The following is a 13658-nucleotide window of genomic DNA, read 5'->3' on the forward strand; positions in this document are numbered from 1 at the left end:
CACCAGTTTTTTTCAGGAATTAGTTCAATTTAGGGGAGAAAAAATAAAATTTCATATTTTTGCAAATATGTCATTTTAAAGACATATTTTTTTCCTATAGAGCCCATGAAAATGAGGATTTACACACCAAAATGGATACCCCCGTTTCTCCCGTGTTCAGAGACATACCCATTGTGGCCCTAATCTCATGTCTGGATGCATAACGGGAGCCAAAATGAAAGGAGTAGTCGGTGTCTTTCAGAACATAAATTTTGCTTGAAGGCGTTTTAGGCCCCATAGCACTTTTGTAGAGCTCTTGAGTGGCCAAAACCAAAGAGAACCCCCACAAGTGACCCCATTTTGAAAACTAGACCCCTTAACGAATTTATCTAGGGGTGTACTGACCATTTTGACCCCACAGTTTTTGAATGAATTCAAGCCAAGCAAAAGGAAAAAATTGTGATTTTCGTTTTTTTGTCAATTCTGTCATTTTAAAAACAGCTTTTTTTGTACAGCACACGCATGAATGAAGCCTTTCACCCCAAAATGGATACCCCTGTTTCTCCCGTGTTCAGAGACATACCCATTGTGGCCCTAATCTCTTGTCTGGATGCACAATGGGGCCCAAAACGAAAGGAGTAGTCGGTGGCTTTCAGAACATAGATTTTCCTTGAAGGCGTTTTAGGCCCCATAGCACATTTGTAGAGCTCTTGAGCGGCCAAAATCAAAGAGAACGCCCACAAGTGACCCTATTTTGAAAACTAGACCCCTTAACGAATTTATCTAGGGGTGTACTGACCATTTTGTTCCCACAGTTTTTGAATGAATTGAAGCAAAGCAAAAGGAAAAAATTGTGATTTTCGTTTTTTTGGCAATTCTGTCGTTTTAAAAACTGCTTTTTTGGTACAGCACACACATGAATGAAGCCTTTCACCCCAAAATGGATACCCCTGTTTCTCCCGTGTTCAGAGACATACCCATTGTGGCTCTAATCTTATGTCTGGATGCACAACGGGGCCCAAAATGAAAGTCGGTGGCTTTCAGAATAGAAATTTAGCATGAAGGTGATTTAGGCCCCATTGCCCACTTGTAGAGCCCTTGAGCTGCCAAAACGACAGAGAACCCCCACAAATGATCCCATTTTGAAAACTAGACCCCCTAACGAATTTATCTAGGGGTGTACTGTGTATTTTTACCCTACAATTTTTGAATAAATCTAAGCAAAGCAGTAGGAAAAAAATTACAATTTTCATTTTTTTGGCAGTTGTATCAATTTAAAAACTGTTTTTTTGTACAGCACACATAGGAATGAAGACTTTCACCCCAAAATTGATACCCCTGTTTGTCCCGTGTTCAGAACCATACCCCTTGTGGCCCTAATCTACTTAAAGGACGCATGGCTAGGCCTATAATGGAAGGAGCACCCGTTGGATTTTAGGGTACAACGGAATAAATTCCAGGCCCCATTGCCCACTTATAGAGCCATTGAGCGTCCAAAACGATAAAGAACCCCCACAAATGACCCCATTTTAAAAACTAGACCCCTTAACGAATTCATCTAGGAGTGTATTGCGTATTTTGACCCCACAGTATTTGAATAAATTTCAGCAAAGCAGAAGGAAAAAATTACGATTTTCATTTTTTTGGCAATTTTGTCAATTTAAAAACAGGTTTTTTTTGTACAGTGTACATAGGAATGAAGACCTTCACCCCAAAATGGATACCCCCGTTTGTCCCGTGTTCAAAAACATACCCATTGTGGCCCTAATCTACTTACAGGAAACATGGCAAGGCCTGTAATGGAGGGAACACCCGTTGGATTGCAGGGCACAACTGAATACATTCCAGGCCCCATTGCTCATTTGTACGGAATAAAAATTGACTCCCTAAAAATCCCCCCCCCCCCCCCCTCCACGCCCTTTTCGGCGTTCCCCAAATCTTAGATAAAAGTAATAATGTGAACTGTGTGGTATTTCCAAAGACGGGTAATTATGGAGGCTGGTTGGGATGGGCACATAGGGCAATAAAATCTGGTATCCCCCCTCCTCTCATGCTTTTTGGGGGTCATTTTTTGACCTCAGTGGCGGGGATGGGGTGTAAAAAGTGGCGTTCCGTGAGTCTCCGTAAGCTTGACGAGGTGCGGCGGTCTCACACAGAAGGCGCTCAACAAGGTGCTCCTGGAACTGCAGGAAGGCGAGTGTTCCCGGGGCTTCTTGTAAATTGCGTATTACAGGTAGCGGTCTGAATAACGCCGGGCTTACGCAGCCGTAGGTGGATCCCGGCTGTGAGCCCGGCTGTGACCCTGCGTACGGCCGCGTAATGTACTGCGCATAACTGCGTACTTACACGGGCGGTCATGCGCAGTACTTTTTTTTTGTTGTTGTTGTTTGTATTTCCCGCACCGTCGCTTAGCGATGACGCGGGTACCCGCAGCCCGTATACAACGTAGTTGCGTATGGGCTGCGGGTATATCCGCGACCATGGAGCACAATGGGCTCTATGTTGCTGATATCCGCGGTAAAATAGAACCTGCTGCGTTCTCTTTTCTGCGAGTGGATTACACAATTCCAACCCGCTAATGTGAGCGTAATTGTGTAATCCAATGCGATTGATCTGCGTATTACCGCTAATCAAACGCATGCGGAATCCGTAATTCCTATCCGGTCATGTGAGACCGGCCAAAGGTGGATTGCTACCTTTTTATCACGTGACCGGGGACCGCTCAACGAGGCCACCCGTCACTGCTCCAGGCTCTCGGCGACCGTTGGTCGCCGAGAGCAAGGAGCTATTAAGTTTCCTGGGCTCCCCGACTCCTGCGCATGTGTGCGGTGTTTTGCCGGCGGTCGCATGCGCAGAATACGGGAAAGTTCACGTAAGAAGATTGCGTCGGGGTGCAAATATGGAGGCCTCCGGTAAAAAGTTTTATCTCCTCTCACCGATCGCATCGGTGAGGGGAGATGAACCTCCCCTTTTTTTAACTTTTACGTGATCGCCATTATTCTTCGGATAACGACGAACACGTGATCAGGAACCGCTCACCGCGGCTCTCCGTGAAATCTCCAGGCTCTCGGCTAAGTTTTGTAGCCAGGAGCAGGGAGATTTTAAAAAAGCACGGCTTTTGCGCATGCGCCTGCCACATTGGCGAAGGGTGCGTGCGCAGAAGCTGGGGTGAGGTCCGCGGATAAATCCGCAGGCCTTAGGTACGTCATTTCATCCTCCCTCACGGATATGATCCGTGGGGGGAGATGAAACGCAAGGTTTTTTTTAAGTTTTTAAAACTTTTTTTAACTTTTTGCACTTTTTTTTTTACCTTTTACCCCTTTTTTTTTTATTTTTTTAACTTTTTGCACTTTTTTTTACTTTACATGATCACTGTCATCCATTGGATGACAGTGATCATGTCCCTGGTGACATCCCTCTGCTCTTGGCTACACATGGCAGCCAGGAGCAGAGCAATTTTGAATTTCCCGGGGCTCGAGCCCCTCTGTGCACGCGCCCGATGTCAATCATCGGGCGCGCATGCACAGACGGGGATTTCGGGTCCCGGGACATCGGGACATCGCAGAGGACCGGGGGTGAGTATCTTCACATCCCCTCATGGATCCGATCCATGAGGGGAGGTGAAACTTTACTTTTGTTTTACTTTTTCAACTTTTTCGCGATCACCGCTATCGCAATGGATAGCGGTGATCGCGGGCCCGGGGACCGCTCACAGTGGTCCCCGGTAACACCTCCTGGTTCCCGGCTACCTTCAGGAGCCGGGAGCCAGGAGATTTTAAATTTGCTGGGGACACCCGGGCTTCTGCGCGTGCACGTGACGTCATCGTCTGGCGCGCATGCGCAGAAGGCCGCCGGCGGGTCCGGGAGGACCAGATCTCCGGGGAACACCGCCGACAAGCCGTGTGAGTATTTTCAGCTGCCGTGATGGATCCGATCCATCATAGCAGCTGAATTACTACTTTTTTACACTGTTTTATTTACTTTTTTGCGATCGACGTTATTCATTTTATAGCGCCGATTGCAATACCGGGGGGGACTGCCCGCATCCTGGGATGACAGCTCCATGCTGTCGGCTACCTGCGGGCACCAACAGCATGGAGTTGTCACGTCCTCAGGCCAGTGGGCATCAATCCAAAGAGGATGCATAAAACTACGTCCTCTAGGATTAAGGCCCACTTTCTGAGGACGTAGTTTCCCGATGGGGCGGTCGTTAAGAGGTTAAGAGGGCCTTCCAGTCTGGCCTGGTGCAAAGCGGCATCTCGATCTCTGCAGTTCAGAATTCGTGCCAAAAATGGATGCGGTGGGGCGCCCGGCAGTCCACGATGAGTGCGGCGTATGATCGGACATCTCCACACTAGAGAATTCCTTTATTTTCTCCGCAGCGGTACAACCTTTAGCTCGAGTGCTCATGATAAGCGCTCGCAAGGTAGAGACTGATAACAGAATGTGCACTAGCGTTTCTGTGTTACCGCGTAAAACTTTCTTTGGGATTTAAGGTAGGTTAAGTACCAAGAGTCAGTCCGTCTTTTTCACAAGTTATGGTTACCAGCCTAGGGTACAGGATGAGGTCTCAAATCATCATCAGAGCAGATTCTGCGTCGGTCCTGTCCAACTGCATGGGAGTAAGGGGTGACTCAACAATCCACTGTGTCCACAGATTAGGGTCCGCAGAGGGCAAAATCCACTGTGGAAGAACAATTTTGCGGGGCCCAGCAGAGACTTTCAGTACAGAGGGGATCCTCAAGTTATAGCATCCAGCTGGTTAGAATACTGCTGGGTATATTGCCACCATTTAGAGAGACAGCAGTAATTATCACAGTCACAAAATGGCACCTGGTGGCCGGAGGGGGGTTTGCCAGGTATGTATAGAGGGCCTACTGCTGCGGGGCCTACATTACAGCATTCACAGTTTCAATGCAAATGCCCCTGTAGGCTCCAAAGTGTCCTTCCACGTCCTCCGCCAGGGACTTACTCTTTGCCGCCTCTCGCCGGGACCAGGATCCGGATCAGATTCACACCGCTCGGCTGGCGTCTCCGCGGAAGCGCACTGCTGGGTTCCATTGACAGCAAGGCCTGCCCACCAGGGGATTCAGCACAGCCGGGTAGTCAGTGCGGTGAACTCCACCAGCCCCGCCCAGACGGCACCTGAGACCGGGTGAGAAGAGGATCACTCACCGGACAGTGATAGAGGTAGGGAGCGGTGTGCAGCAATGCTCCAGCGGGAGTGCTCGGGCAGGACATGTCAATCGCCAAGTGCAGGCTCAGGGCTGTATACGCCGGTTCAGGGGCAAGAAGGACTTTTGGTTCGAGCCAGCCACTGCAGCAGGGTATGTTGATTAATTTCAATCCGTCAGGGAGGTAGTCCGGATCGAAAGGCCAGGGTAAAGTGCAGGATATTAAGGTCCCCTGGGGGGAGCCGGTGTTGAGGGGGCATAAGAATCACCCCTCTGTATGCTTCTGACTCATTACTCTGACATAAGGAAAAAATGAGACTCCATGACGCTAATGTGTCCATAAGACATCTGTAAGGTCTTTTTCACGCTACAAAAGCATCGCTACAAAATGGCTTTGTTACCAAATTTGCAACATCCCTCATGTGAAAAAACCAATTGGAATCCAAGGGCTTCACACACATGTGTTTTGTAGCCTGTGTGAAAGAGGCCTAAATTCAGCTCCTCACCACGTTCAAGCTCGGTATGCATCTATATTGCCGCTATAAAACAGCTGAAAATCACAACTGCGTGAAGCATTGGATTCCATTTTTGGCCGCGATGAACATATTCTAGTGTGAATGAGTCTAAAACTGGAAAAGTCCTACTGAAAATGTAACTTCTTTATTGTAGATTTTGAATTTATGTCTCATGTAAATATATTTGGCGCATAACTCGGCCGAATTACCTACATTTTTAATGACTTCACTAATTTTAGGCATAAGAACCAGTAAATCGTTTCCCCTTTTCTGTTCCAGCGGTCATAATTGTTTTTACTTTTCATCAATGTGGCCGTATGACGGCTTGTATATTGTGGAACTAGTTTTTATAGGAACTAAAGGCCCTTTTAGACACGATGATTTTTACTCAAAAATTGCTCAAACCTGTCTTTTGAGCGATAATCGTTGTGTCTAACTGCACTGACATTGTGCAGTTTTCGTTAAGCCATCGCTGATCTTTCAGCGTGCTGAAAGACAATGATGAGCCTTATCAGGAATTCACAGCGGGATACAGCTGATACTATTGTTTCAGCTGTATCCTGCTCCCTGAAGACCGGTGGGGTATGAAAAACACAACTGTCCAGCTGTGTTCTGCATCCTTTGCTCGGAGCGCTCGGCTATAAAACAGCTGGGCGCTCCATGCGGGGAACAGCTGGATTCAGAAGACAAGTGGCCCCGCTTGTCTTCTGCATCTTCCGCTCGGAGCGCAAAGTGATCGCTCAATGTTTAAACAATCACCTTACGCTGTAAAAAAAGCACACGATTATCGCTCAAAAATCACTGAGAAGATTTTTTGAGCGATAATCGTGTCTAAACCCGGCTTAATACCGGATAAATATAATGTTTGGAATAACTTTTTTAGTAATTTTTAATGGGGAAGAAAAAGCAAGTTCCCCAATGTTTTTCCATCATTCACCTTGTGGTACAAATAGTCGGATCACTTTATTCTACGGGTCGCTACGATTATAACACAAATCTCTACAGGTTTTATTGTGTTTTAGTACCTTTTACAGTAGAGAACAACTTTTTTGACAAAAACCTCTACAAATAGCATTTTTATGTTTCCATTGACAGAGCTGCATGAGGCCTTGTATTTTGTGGGACAACGGTTATTGGTTATTGGTACCATTTTCAGGTAGAATATATCTGACTTTTTGATCTTTCTGTAAAACCACTTGGGGTCCGTTTACACTTAAAGATTATCGTTCCAACAAGCGAACAATGTCAGCGCTCGCTCGTCTGTTTATACAGCAGATCCGTCGTTGACTCATTCAAACCAGAAACCATTCAGTCTTCCTCATTCGCTGTGTAAGTGACAGAGGGACTGATTATTAGATTGGTATGTCTTCCCATCTATCTCTCAAGTACCTAGTCAGTCTGAACCGAGGCACGGCTTCAGAGGACAAGAAACTGCAAATCAGCTGAATATGGAAGCAACGCGATGAATCTAATGCCCACCCCATCACGCTGGAATGTATCCAGCGCTGTATACTACCCACTAGTCAGACCGCCTCCTGCTAAATGCAAGGCCGGGTAAAGGAGGATCAACACCGCTATCACATAAGCAGTGGCACTGTCCATGGTCCTGATCTGGAATAACCAGCTCAACTGTAGTATTGTCCACATCACTTAGGCCCCCCTCACACAGGGCGTTTGCAGAAACGCAGCGTTGAAAAACGCTGCGTTACTGCAGATTCTGCCCCGTTTCAGCAGCGCTGGCATACTTTATGCCAGCGTTTTGGCTGCGTTTTCAGCTCGTCTGAAAACGCAGCCAAGAATGCTGAAAAGAAAAAAAAAAAGCAATACTCACCTAGCCGCTGCAGTCTGGGTCGCGGCCGCTGGTCTCTGTCGCTGATCCGGGCTTCCTCGGCACTCCCAAGTCTATTGCCGGAGGCCAGGTTTGAGAACCCTGCCTCCGGCAATAGAGTGCTGTGATTGGTTGTCGGTGCTTGCTTGATGCCCAATCACAGCCCTTCATTGACTGTCTCAGCCAATCAGAGCTTGCCGGCGCTTTTTTATTCATCAGCTTGTGATTGAAGGATATTGACGCTGGCAGGCGTATGACTCTGATGGTCGGGGCGCACATTATGTGAATATTCGCACTGTGGAATATGCCAGCTCTTTACATAACGAGGCTTCAGCAGTGGCTGCAGTTACACGGGGATCAAAAGTTTTTGTAAATGTCATATAGCAATCATAAATGCAAATGCATCACGTCTTTGGCTTAGGGTGCCTGCACACTGGCGATCGCAATATTGCTGTGTTTTTTTTAACGCAAATGTAAATAGGATTTTAATGTTAAAAACGCATCACAGAAAAATCGCAAGTTTGTGCTTTGCGATTTTTGTGCGATGCATTTTTAACATTAAAATGTTCTATTGACATTCACGTTAGAGAAAAACACAGCGATATCGCAATCGCAAGTGTAAAGGCACCCTTCAAGTTGGCCAACAATATGCAACATGAGCATTGCCTTGTTCTTTAACAGAGATGTTAGCCGCAGAGAGCCCTTCACAGGGTGATACTTGAGAAGATGATCACGGCAAACTGGGAGTGTCCTTCCCAAGGGGGGGGTGTCTTATATAAAGGAACGGGGCTAAAAATATTTGGATCCTCTCTATTAATATCAAACCCCAGATCAGACCACTGATTTCATTTCAGACTCCAGATCCCCTAAATATATTCAGACTCCCTACATATATATTTATATTAATATCAGACTCCAGAAAAGACCCCTTAAATATATTCCAACCTCTCCTATATTTATAACACATCGCAGACACCTAACTTAACTTAGACCCCGGACCAGACCCCTTAAATACTTTCAGAAAAGTTTATTTACACCCTTGGGTGGGGAGGGGTTAAAGACAACCTCCCTCGTCAGTAGGGCTGACTGCATACCTTTGCAATTGTGGCCCTGCTGACTCTGATGACGTCTCACTATTCGCTCTTCTCTCTCCTGTTCCCCCATACGGACTTCTTAGTTTCAGCGTGAATTTGTCAAGTGGGCGGTCCCTGCTGTTCAACGTCAATCAACTCCGACATAACCCACTGACAGCAGGCAGTGCAGACCGCCCACTTGACACATTCACAACTCTGGGAAATGAAGCTAAGAAGAGCCTTTATAGGGAAAATGAGGGACAATAGACAACAATGGAGTCAGCAGGGCTGTGGCTGCGAACTCCCCATTTTATAGGGCTTACCACTAATCTCCAGAATAGGTATTTTCCTTTTTTGCTGTGAAGATGTGAATGCATATGTGCGGTCAGCTCTCCAGAGAAATCAGCGGGATTTATGAAATCCTATCACTTGTTTCCTTATAGCCCATAGATTTCCATGGAGGAAAAGCATACATGTCTGACCAGCTCTACATGGGAAATGGGAAGCTGGGCTAGTTCATAGACAAGAGTCATGAAATGTGCTATTCTCACACTCAGACCTTCACCTTGTAAGGGACTCGCATCGCCGCCGAAGACGATTTTTTCGCGTGAAAGTGAATAGGAGTTCCTAATGTTAAAAACGCATTGCATCGTACGAGAGTTGAAAGTTTGTGCAAAAAGGAGACTCCGTAAGAAAACATGGGAAATAAAAAATTTGCAAAATGCAGACAGATCGGACATGCTGCGTTTTTTTCCACTCCACATGGGAATGAAACTATTGAAAATCATAGGTTTCATAATTCTGCGTTTTCACTCACTCTCACGCCCTAAGAAGCTGCTTACTCAAATACTTCCTGCTCTTTCACATGATTTGCAATGACCTTTATGTTTTGTAGGTGATAAAAGTCTGATTGGTGGAAGTCTCACGGCTAAGACCCCCAGCCATCCCCCCAAATGCTGCAGCCACTAGCAGTCACATCAGATTGAATAAAGCGGGTGCCGAGCATGGGTGGCCACCGCTCTGTTCATCTCATTGGGTCTGAAGTAGCAAAGTACAAGTGCTTGTACTCTGCCGTGTCTGGCAGTCACATTGCATATGAATGAAGTACCACTGCGCACGCACAAACACCACTCACTTTAGTCTCTTCCTGACTGCGGGGTGCAGCTGGGGGACATGGGACCCCGACCGGGATTAGTGATGGTCTTAGCAGTGAGACCTCCTCCGATCAGATTTATTTCTGTGTATAGGTGATATAAGTTAATCTTGGTACAACCCCTTATAGAGAATCATTATTTATTCACCCTTTTATGTACTCTAATACAGGGGTCCCCAACCACTGGTCCGTGGACTAGGACCGGGCTGTTGGGTTTTTTTTGCTGGTCCGAGGCGGCGCCACAGATCAGCACTAAACACTGACCATGTGCTCTGCCCTGCGGGGGCTCAGAGCACACTGTGTGGGCTGGCATCAGTAGACGCGGATCCTAGCAGAGAACATTATGCGGGGAGGCGGGGAGACCTCTGTGACACGGCTCCCGACACAGCACATTATGTGGGGCACGGTGGGGAGGCAATCTGGCCACAGTGTCGTGGCTCCAGGCATAGCTCTTGGCGGGGACCTGGGCTACAGTGCTGTACACCGAAGTCCTGCCAGCACCTCCGGTCTACAGCGCTGTTTGGTGTATAGCGCTGCTAAGTAGCACTGCATGACCCCACCCCCATATAACCAAAGCCCCGCCCCTGCCCACCCTGCCATGCGGGGTTATGGAAAAATGGTCTTGCTTTAAACTGGCATGGAGGTGAGGGGGTAGCAGGGCTGGCATGGAAGTGAGGGGGGTATGAGGGCTGGCATGGAGTTCAGGTGTGTGTGAGGACTGGCATGGAGATGAGAGGGGTATGAGGGCTGGCATGGAGGTGAGGGGGCTATGAGGGCTGGCATGGACGTGAGGGGGATATGAGGGCTGGCATGGAGGTGAGGAGGGTGTGAGGGCTCGCATGGAGCTGAGCGGGTATGATGACTAGCATAGAATTAGATTAACAGTTTAGGGACATGAAGTAATCCTGCTGTATTCCGCCCCTCAGGGTCCTGTAATGTAAGGCTGGGTTCTCACATCTCGCGGTTTGGCTGCAGCGAAAAAACGTGAGATTTCCTCCGGGAAAAGCGCTGCTTCAAAACCCGCGGCACTTTGCCGCAGGTTTTGAAGCGGCCTGGCTGGCGAATCCGCGCCGCAGCACCGGCTTAGCTGGCTTTGCCGCGACGGATTCGCTGTCCCGTGTGGACAAGGACAAGGACATGGACAACGCTGTCCGTGTTTTAATGTCATACGACCCCTTTATGTATGCTGAGTATATGGCCGGGCTCACACAGTGACATTCATACTCGCTGCGCCTGCCAATCCACACGCACACGTAATACACGTCCAGAAAGAACATGCTGTGGATTTATTCTCTGCACCAGTAATACACGTGTGAAAACCCGCAGATGTTAGCGATCCAATACAAGTCAATGGGGTAACGACATCGCGAGCTGCATATAGGAGAAGTGCGCATGCACAATAATAATACACCCGTGTGACACCTGTATGACTTGAAACGCGATAGCGAAGCCCAAGCACTTTTACAACACTGTGGCTATGAATGTTTTGGGGTGAAAGTGAAGAATTCCTATCCTATCCTCTGCCAGGAAGTTAAGTTGACTAAAATACTTCTTTGGTAATTTTTAGAGACATGTTTTCACAATTAATGCTAATCTGTTAACCCCTTAGTGACCACTCCATAGTGTTTTTACGTCCTGCCTAAGTGATGTAATTCCCGGGGACGTAAAAACATGCTTCCTCTGGGGATTAAAGCCCTGCAGGCTCTGGACAACGCAGTTCCTGGCTGCCAGCTCCCGGAGGTAACCGACAACCTGGAGCTGTCATGGGGGGCCGCAGGAAGCCCCCTTCCCACAGTCACACGATCGCCAGTATCGCCCGGATAACCCATGATCACATTAAGGTCAATGAAAAGTTTTAAAAAGTTAGTTTCAGCTCCCCTTACGGATCGAATCCGTAAGGAATGCTGAGAATACTCACCCCCTGTTTTCCGCATTTTCCTGCATCGTTCTCGTCTTCTAGGACCCAACGATGGTGTCTGCGCATGCGGGCCGCATGGCATTAGAAACTCCCTGCTCCCGGATAGTATGAGTAGCCGAGAGCACAGAGCTGTCACCGGAAGCTGCTGTATGTGGTACCCGGTCACTTCATTGCTGTTATCCAATGGATAACAGCGACCATGTAAAAGTTTTAAAAAGGTGTAAAAGAAAAGCTCTCCCCTCATGGATTATGTCCGTAAGGGGAGATGAGATTACGTTCGGCCCTCGGATTTATATGCGGATATTACCCTGGCTGTTGCGGACGCGCCCCTCGCCAAAATAGCGGACGCATGCACAAAAGCCGGGATAATATAAAATCCCCCCGCTCTTGGCTACCAAACGTTGCCGAGAGTCTGGAGATGCCACAGGGGGCCGTGGTCCTTGGTCACATGATCGCTGCTATCCAATGGATAACGGCGATCAAGATTTTTAAAAAGTTTCACCTCCCATCATGGATCTATACTTGTGACTCGGCTTTTTAAGAGATAAAAAGTTATGGCGGTCAGAAGACGGCAACAGAAAATACTATATTATTAAAGAAGATATTTTATTATTAAAATTAGTAAAGAAAAAAAAACGTATATATTTCTGCGGGCTGTACCGAAAGTGCAGAAGTGGTCATAAATTCTTTATTAATTGATGTAGATTGTTCAACTTGCACATGTAGTTGGAGGGACTCTTCCTCTATACGGGGCCTTCAGAATCTTGTTCTTCCTTGCAGGTCAGTAATGGATTCCAAACAGAAACAACGTGCTGTCATAGAGTTCTTGATGAAGGAAGGATGAAGGCTGTCCGACATCCACAAAAGGCTGCAGAATGACACCATTGACAAGAGGAATGTTCACAGGTGGATGAAGAGGTTTACAGAAGGTGAAACCAGCACTGAAGACAAACCACACAGTGGGAGACCATCAGCTGCGACCACTGACACAAATCGTCAGCGAGTGGATGAGTTGATTCACGGCTGGACTAATGGGTTGAGGCCAAACAGTGACCTCCAGGACTGCCAAGTCTGGTAATATTCCCAACTAGTAATAACACGATTATGTGTTACAAGTACAAGTAAATCAATAATTCATCTGTGCACCAAAATGGATCTATTAGCCCCTTCTCCTATAAACAGTATATAAACAGATTAAAATGGAATGTGTAGGCCCTGTAAGAATGGTAGAGGGTGATGGGGAGAAAGCAAATCTGTTAAAAGGTTTATTCCCCAGTGCATTCACACAAGAAAATAAAATGTTAGATGAAATGCAGAGTGATTTTTTCTTGGACATAGAGTGACCAAAAAGGCGCAATTGTGGCATTGTGTAATTTCTTTTTTCTGACCGCGTCCACCCTGCAGGATAGATAATGCATTATTTTTTAGATCAGACTTTTACATCAGTGGCGGTACCAAATATATTTGGGTTTTTTTTTTTGCTTGTATTTTTTAATTATAAATACAAGAAAAGTTGTTTTTTTTTTAACTTTTAGTATGTTTTTTACAATAAATTTTTTTTTGTCCCCTTAGGGTACTTGAACTTGAGGTTGTTTAATCGACTTTAACATTTGATGGAATACTTATTGCTGTATATGATATTTTTATCAGCATTCTATTATGACGGGCCACAGGGAGCCCTGAGGGCTTCAAAAGGCCTTGGGCTGCCATGACAAGCGAACAGCACCTCGCAATCTCATCACGAGGGCGCCGTTCGGGACTCTCAATCTCCGATTGGATATTTATAGGGTTAACCGTCGGTGTTAGCGCTCACGCTGATCATGGCAGTTGTGGTGAATTATCAGCTGTCAAAAAAAGTCGGTATTCACCATCTCTGGAGTAAAATTGGCTCCCAGTCCCGCTCCACACAAACCTTCCCCAGGAGGGCGTATATATACGCCCTTTATGGTGAAGGTGTTCAATTTTAAAACATCTGTCTTCGGTAGACTATCCCTTTTTTTTTTTTTTTATAGAAATCA

General features: G+C 46.8%; 1 long non-coding RNA gene across 1 annotated transcript in view; it reads left to right on the top strand.

Annotated features, from left to right (window-relative positions):
• Positions 1–12463, top strand: part of LOC136605434 (uncharacterized) — a 35001-nt gene extending 22538 nt beyond the window's left edge. Inside the window, exon 5 of the long non-coding RNA XR_010789980.1 lies at positions 12421–12463. This is a non-coding gene — a long non-coding RNA (uncharacterized lncRNA). The remainder of the gene's footprint in view (positions 1–12420) is intronic.
• The last annotated feature ends 1195 nt before the right edge of the window (positions 12464–13658 follow it).

This window comes from Eleutherodactylus coqui, unplaced genomic scaffold (assembly GCF_035609145.1).
Source record: "Eleutherodactylus coqui strain aEleCoq1 unplaced genomic scaffold, aEleCoq1.hap1 HAP1_SCAFFOLD_136, whole genome shotgun sequence".
Lineage (NCBI taxonomy): Eukaryota > Metazoa > Chordata > Amphibia > Anura > Eleutherodactylidae > Eleutherodactylus > Eleutherodactylus coqui.